Source organism: Xenia sp. Carnegie-2017, unplaced genomic scaffold (assembly GCF_021976095.1).
Source record: "Xenia sp. Carnegie-2017 unplaced genomic scaffold, XeniaSp_v1 HiC_scaffold_2, whole genome shotgun sequence".
Taxonomy (NCBI): Eukaryota; Metazoa; Cnidaria; class Anthozoa; order Malacalcyonacea; family Xeniidae; genus Xenia; species Xenia sp. Carnegie-2017.
In genome coordinates, this window is record NW_025813482.1 from 3,335,630 (window position 1) to 3,342,500 (window position 6,871).

Genomic DNA, 6,871 nt, shown 5'->3' on the forward strand with positions numbered 1-6,871 from the left:
CGAATATTGCTCAAAACTTGACCGAACACTTGAGGAAAAGGCGTGCTACAGTCACGAGTAACTCTCAGCTCAGCCGATGGCGCTAGTGTGCGCCAGGCTTTAAACACTATGCACTGCAAACACTGTATAGTATGTCGTTGTTGAAATGGAGTCAGAATATTACCAATTGAAGAACTACGTTTTCATGGATAATTCTATAAATACTTAGAGCTCTAATGAGTATTCTAGATGACTTTTATTGATGGAATATGTTTCATCATACAACATAAGAAACCGGCTTTAGTTTTGAGCCAAAAAATTATAACCACTAATTTGACAATTAAAATACATTTATAGCAAAGTTATTGGTTTTCCATTTCTTAAGATAAAAATCAACTGAGGCATTGAAGACAAGAACCTAAAACAAAATCTACTACATATCTGACTCTGCAAAATTCTATAGTTCCGTGTAAGGCAAGCCGCCATCTTAAAAAATCAAAACCGTTAAATTAAAATACATGGAACGCTACCTGTAATAGAAAAGTCTGTTAATTTTTTCAAGCGAGATTACACTCGGGATTACACCAACACAAGGTGTGTTAGGCTGTTGCGGTATTAAGAAAAAACTGATATCGATTTAAATCAAAAAATATCGATATTTATCGATATTTCGATACTTTTCGGATATTTTTCCTTATTAATAGAGTTGTTGGCGACGACACATAGCTAGATCAAATGAAACTTAGCCAACAATCGCAGCGCACGTGTGATTGAGTCAAGATTTTCTAATAGTATACAAAACCATTTAATAGCTTTATCAATAAACGCATAAAATTGTAATCTAGCTATGTGTCTTTGTTCCCTACTAACGCCACTCCAATAAAAACTATTTATAATAACTAAATATATCGGAACGCCGTGTATTTCGGTATTTTTCGGTATTTTCGGTATGTTGATATTTCAATATACCGAAAAACCAATATCTATAAACCGATATTAAAAAAATATTTATGAATATTTCGATAAGCAGCAACAGCCTAGTTTGTAGTCAATCAACTTTTGAGAGAATCTTGAAAGTTGAAACACACACGCAACGGCATGTTTTGGTGTAAGATTTGATTCAGTTATTTCCTTTAGGTAGTTTTCTATGTATTTTAGTTTAATGACTAATGACTAATATCTGCTTCCTGAGTTCATATAAAGTTTCAAAGATGATAGTCTAGATTTTATTCTTTAAAATGTTTGATAAGATTGGTTTTAAACTTTCTTTTAAATAATTTCCATTTTGAGTTTTTTTCCACTTTTAAAGTGCTCGGCTACACAAGTGCTCTGATATAGAAAATGTTTGGCTTGTATTTTATGATTACCGATAAGATCAGTGCAAGTCTGGTCTGGCTAATGAATTCAATGAAATATTTGATACTTGCAATGAGTCAGCGTTCAAAACTTAAACCTCTCATTTAATCACAAATGACAAAAAATCAACGGTAAAAAGTTGATTAAGGTCCTATCAAAAGATTATTGAGAAGACAGTGAGAACAAAACTGTAGTTGAACATTATTGTCTTCTGAAAATTATCTATCTGTATCAATGTATGAAATTGAATGTTTTAAAATTGGGAAATTTTGTCACTAGGTGTAAGGTTGTTAGCATATGCCTCGGTGTTAACAAAATTGAGATGCGTAAAAAAACAATCACGTGACACAAAAGTAATTTGCAATTTGTGATTTTGTCTTTTATAGATGAATTGCAGGAGCCATACGTCCAAAACCCAAAACCAGTTCCCTCAAACATCCAGCAGCTCGTAAAACTATTTCCAAACATTTTTCCTGATCGACTCGAAGAGTACCTTGAACGTAACAATGGCGACCTCGATCATACCATCAAGTACATCGACGATTTATTGAAAGATGCTGCATTACTTCCACAACCATCGAGAAGCATCTCCACTCACTAATACCCATTCTTTCAACAACCAGAACAACTATGAAAGGCGTCCAACACAAACAACATGCCCAACTTTCCCACCTTTTTAAACAAAACCTATTTTATCCCGTTTCCTTTTCGAGCCCCTAAATTTATCACTTCCACCGACGACAATAAAAATGAAAATGGAAATGAATGATACGCCAAGGAACCAATACATGAATAAAGAAAATGGAAGTTCATGGTGAAGCAGGAAACGGCATCGTTGACGTTTAATAACTTTTTCTAAGACTATATTCCATTTAGAAAATAAAGATTATGTTGGACGCGAAATTTTATTTTATTTATATAGGGGAATTCTACTTTGTTTAATTATGCATGGAAAACATAAGTTTATTTTTTCCATATAGTTTAGGTTCTCTACGGTATAATAGTGGTAAAGCATGTACTTAGATTAAACTAATAAGAAGTAATAAGTCACTTATAGAGCAATTTAAAACTATTGAATACATTTTCAATGTTTTTATTTACCATATATTTATTTCTTATTCTAAATTTTATTTATTATTTTATTGAAATATATTATCAAACCATTTCAGCACTCTTTTCCATTTGTTCATGTCATTCATAAAAAGTGAGAGGAATCAACATAAACAGATTTGTTCCTGCATGATTTTTCACCACCTTACAGCATTCCTTCAGTACTGTTTCACTCTACTTAAAAATTAGACTCTTCTAAATGGATACAGAGAAAAACACAATATATGAAATATCTTTTTCTCAACTGATGTATTTTGTTGATAATCACAGTAGTTTCTCAAATACGCAACATAGGAAAACACTTACTTACCAACACGTCAGCGGCATTTATGTAGAGTTTTGGACAAAATTATCTCATCCAAATTCAAAACCATATTTCCCTTGAATGAAACTCGTCAATATAACCAAAACGATTCAATAAGGAATCTTATTTTGTGCTAACTGAATCATGTCATACAGTAAGGTCCTAAATAAGACAATTACAAATCAACCAATATATATGTCATGTCTACGAGTTTGAATATAAAACAAGAAGTTGCAAAGACTTTGAAACAAAATAATAAACATCGCTTATGGACTTAAGTCACGGTAAGTATCAAGTAAAATTCTATTTCTTTCTTCCAAATATGACATTATAACGTGTGAAGTGTCACCAGAAGCTATAAGTTAAAACATACATATTAAAAAACATCACTGTATTTGCCTCGGATTGCTTTCGAGTTCACCCAAAGATCTCCTCGTCTTGCATAAGCCTTGCAAACACAGTAAACAACTTTTATTTCTTAACTTGAGATAAAACACGATAGTTATAATTAGCAAGGACGAAAAATAACGAATGTCTCACTAAATTCATAAAAAAGAAATTTTGTTTTTCTTACACATGAAGTTCAAAAAACCATCTATGAATAAAAGTTGCTGTTGTAAAAAGCTGATGACATGAGCCCAGTCAATATAGGTTGGTTGGATTCTGGTAATATACAAGTTAGCTATTTTCTTTTTTATCTTTATATATTTCTACATATAGTGAGAAAATGGAGAAAGCGTTCAAGCGAATTGGTTAAATCATAAACATTTGGTCGTTTTTAAATCGTCCAACACTTAATTTAATCCATCTTAGCTGTGTTCAAAATCATAAATTTAAACATAGAAATTTTGTTTTCTTAATTTAGACCATCTATATTGTTAAAAACCGTACGATCTACCGTTCAAATGAACGATTGTCAGAACTCATGAAGTAGTGAGTTTTGCCACCACTTTCAACTTTAAATTCATTCATTATCGTTGTTACTATGAGTTACAAAAAGTCAAAAACCAACTGGGAAAGACATAGGAGGGTAAAGAACACAAATGCCATCAAGAGACTGAACTTAGAGAGAGGAATAGATATTCGACTGAAAGTCCAACAAATAGGCCCCGTAATTAGTCTGCTACTAAATTCCTTTGCACACATCCCACCTTATCATCGATCTTCCTACGTCTATGCCCTTGTGTGAAACAAAATGACTTCAAAAACTTTTATAGTTATCGGCAATCAGTGACTTAGCTGGAAATTTTCTCCTGCTTTGCAAGTTTTTGCGTTCACTAATTGCCAAAACAAAAGATTTCATAAGACTGAAAAATGATTATTCTCTAACATTTACAAAGCAGAAACAAAATTTGGGGATGGCTACAACACTTATTGTAATTATTTATTATCTTGAAAAAGAAGATATTAGGTACACTAGTTGTAATTGCTGTATAGTAGAGAAAAAGATGTTAGGTATTTACAGAAAGTAACCGATAATTTTAAGATTGTATCTAGAATCATATAGAATAAATTGAGGGTTTATTCCATGAATTCATAGATATTTAGGTCAGTGCAGGTCAGGAATGCACAGTCTGCACGACAGTCTACAACTTCCTCACTGACCATGACTCCTCTTGAGAAATCCACCTGACAGAACGTTTAAAGTTTACAAAGATTATGTAAACCAGTAAGCTAAGATCCATTGTTGTATAATAAATTCACTTATTGCTTTTGTTAATGGCTGCCAATGAATCTCCGATACAGTCTGTGGCAACTCGTTCCTTTCATTCGGACAAAAGTGATAAAAATAACTCCACCTCACAAACTCGTGATCATCAAATACCATTTCGCCGAGGAGAAGCTGCTATTAAGACACAGTAAGTGAGATTGATTGTAAGTTTGTAATATCCCATCCTAAAGTTTCTCACATGGTATAAAGAATAATACAAATTACTGACTTTTGAGTACATCCAGTGCTCGACCTTAGCGGTGGTCCGCTAGCCCGCGGCTAGTAAAAAATGGGTTTGGGCTAGTAAAATTTCAGAACAACTAGCCAATGGGCTACTAGAGGTAGAACAGGTATTGGGAAGACAAATAAAGGAACAAGAAAATTTTTAGTTGATCGCCTACGAAACTTATCTTGCGTTTTGCGATCATTGAGCTCTATAAGACCTGGAGGGGCAAAGGGGCCTGGGCCTCGTGGTCAAAAACATGGCGGTAATGGCGGATTTTGATGGTCAAAACTTCCACTTTAAAATTTTTTTTCAATATTCACTCCCTCCTGATTTCCAATACTGTTTATATAAAAGATAACAAGTGAAAAAAAAACAATTACGATAACTAACAGCATATCATGTGAAAATAATGCTTCAGCATTGCGTGAAAACACAGTACACACACATCAAAATAAAGAAAATCGACGGTAGAGAAACGCATATTTTGGCGGTAACATTTAAGTTATTTTATGACATTTTAACCTTTTAAAAGTGAAAATCAAACGGCATTCTTTAATAGACCTGTCAATCTCGTCAAACTTATACATTATTTCATGCTTTCGTGTGTTTCACTGTTTGTAAACAGTTTGGTGCAACTATTTTTCTTGCTTCAAATGGATAAATCAGTGTAAAAATGCTCCTAAGGAAGCGAGAAAATGTTTGCTTCAGCCTACGACATAAGTCAACTGAAAATTTACCATGGATAAGTATCATAAGTGTATTGTCATCACCTGATAATCTACTGAAAACTCATAAAGAAAGTATGTTGAACTAGAACAGCTACAAATGAGAAAAAATTCAAAACACCATGACACTGTTGCTTGGTAATTTGTATTTTATAAACAGCTTGGCAGAATCTTGGATCTATTACTGAACAGAACTACATTAATTTTCCATTGAAATTACAAACTTGGAAACTAAAGTGCATTGGTTTCTCTGACAAAACACTGTCTATTGCTGCATGAAGGCAAAATAGTTATTTGACAGTGTAGCTGAAGAAATTTATCAAGTTCTATAGATATTATTGTGCATTACTTACAGTTTTTTGGAATTGTGTAATATATGTCATGAACAAGATATAATTTTTCAAAATGCTAACCCTTCGAACTACTACTCTTCTGTTTTGCTTAAACAACTTACAGCTACCAATACTAATTATTTATATGTACAAACTAACATTTGGGAATTAAATGATAAACAACTTGTTAAATCTTTGTATTTTACATCAAGCCTTTGAATTAGTTCCTTTTATCTCTTGGTAAAAAAATATTAATGAAAGACTTACAAATCAAGTTTCCTGAAAATAGTATTTTGTACAAAGAAACTAAATAATTGGAAAGGTCACATGTTGAAGACAGACTTTGCTTCTTTGACTAGGTTGCTTGACCATGAGCAAATTTAAATTTGTTTACAATTTGTTCAAAGAATTCTTTTTATTGATTTCTACTAATTCTTCATAAGACACAAAGAATTTCTTTGCCATCTATTTTTGCTTCTTCTACATTCAACTTCTTTGTAACCAATGCATCTGATGTGAATTTGTGGATCACCTGGAATCATACCAAGTATGGATTTAACGAGATGAGATAATATGTTTAATTTTCATGCATATTAATGATATAATCATAAGCTATTGTTGAACAAAAATTTCAAGGTAGAAACAAATCTTAGCACATTGTTCAACACACTACTTTTATCTTGGTTTTGAAGTAGTAACCTGTTTACTATAACAATAAATACTTCATTTACAGAAACGCTAAGTAGTACTTTAAAATTGTTTGCATAAATCCAACTTTCCAATCCCATTATAATTGTCTACACTATACAGTCAGTCAAATTGAGCAGGCAAACAGTTTAATAGTTATTTTATTATACAACATATACCATAGTTCTCATTAATTTTGCATGGCACTGCATTCAATTTCAACACAACTCTGTTGTAAACTTTCCCTTCATCAAAAAAACATGAACAAATTATGCCCCATTTTGGGAGGTAAACTCAATTCAAATCAGGAGAGTTTAGCTTGATGCCTTGATCATGATACAAGATGGATGCAAAACTCGATAAAATTGACAGCTTCGCCACGTCTGGCGAGCGATTAAGGAAGAACAAACAAGACTGGACCAAAATAACTTTAAATTAAAA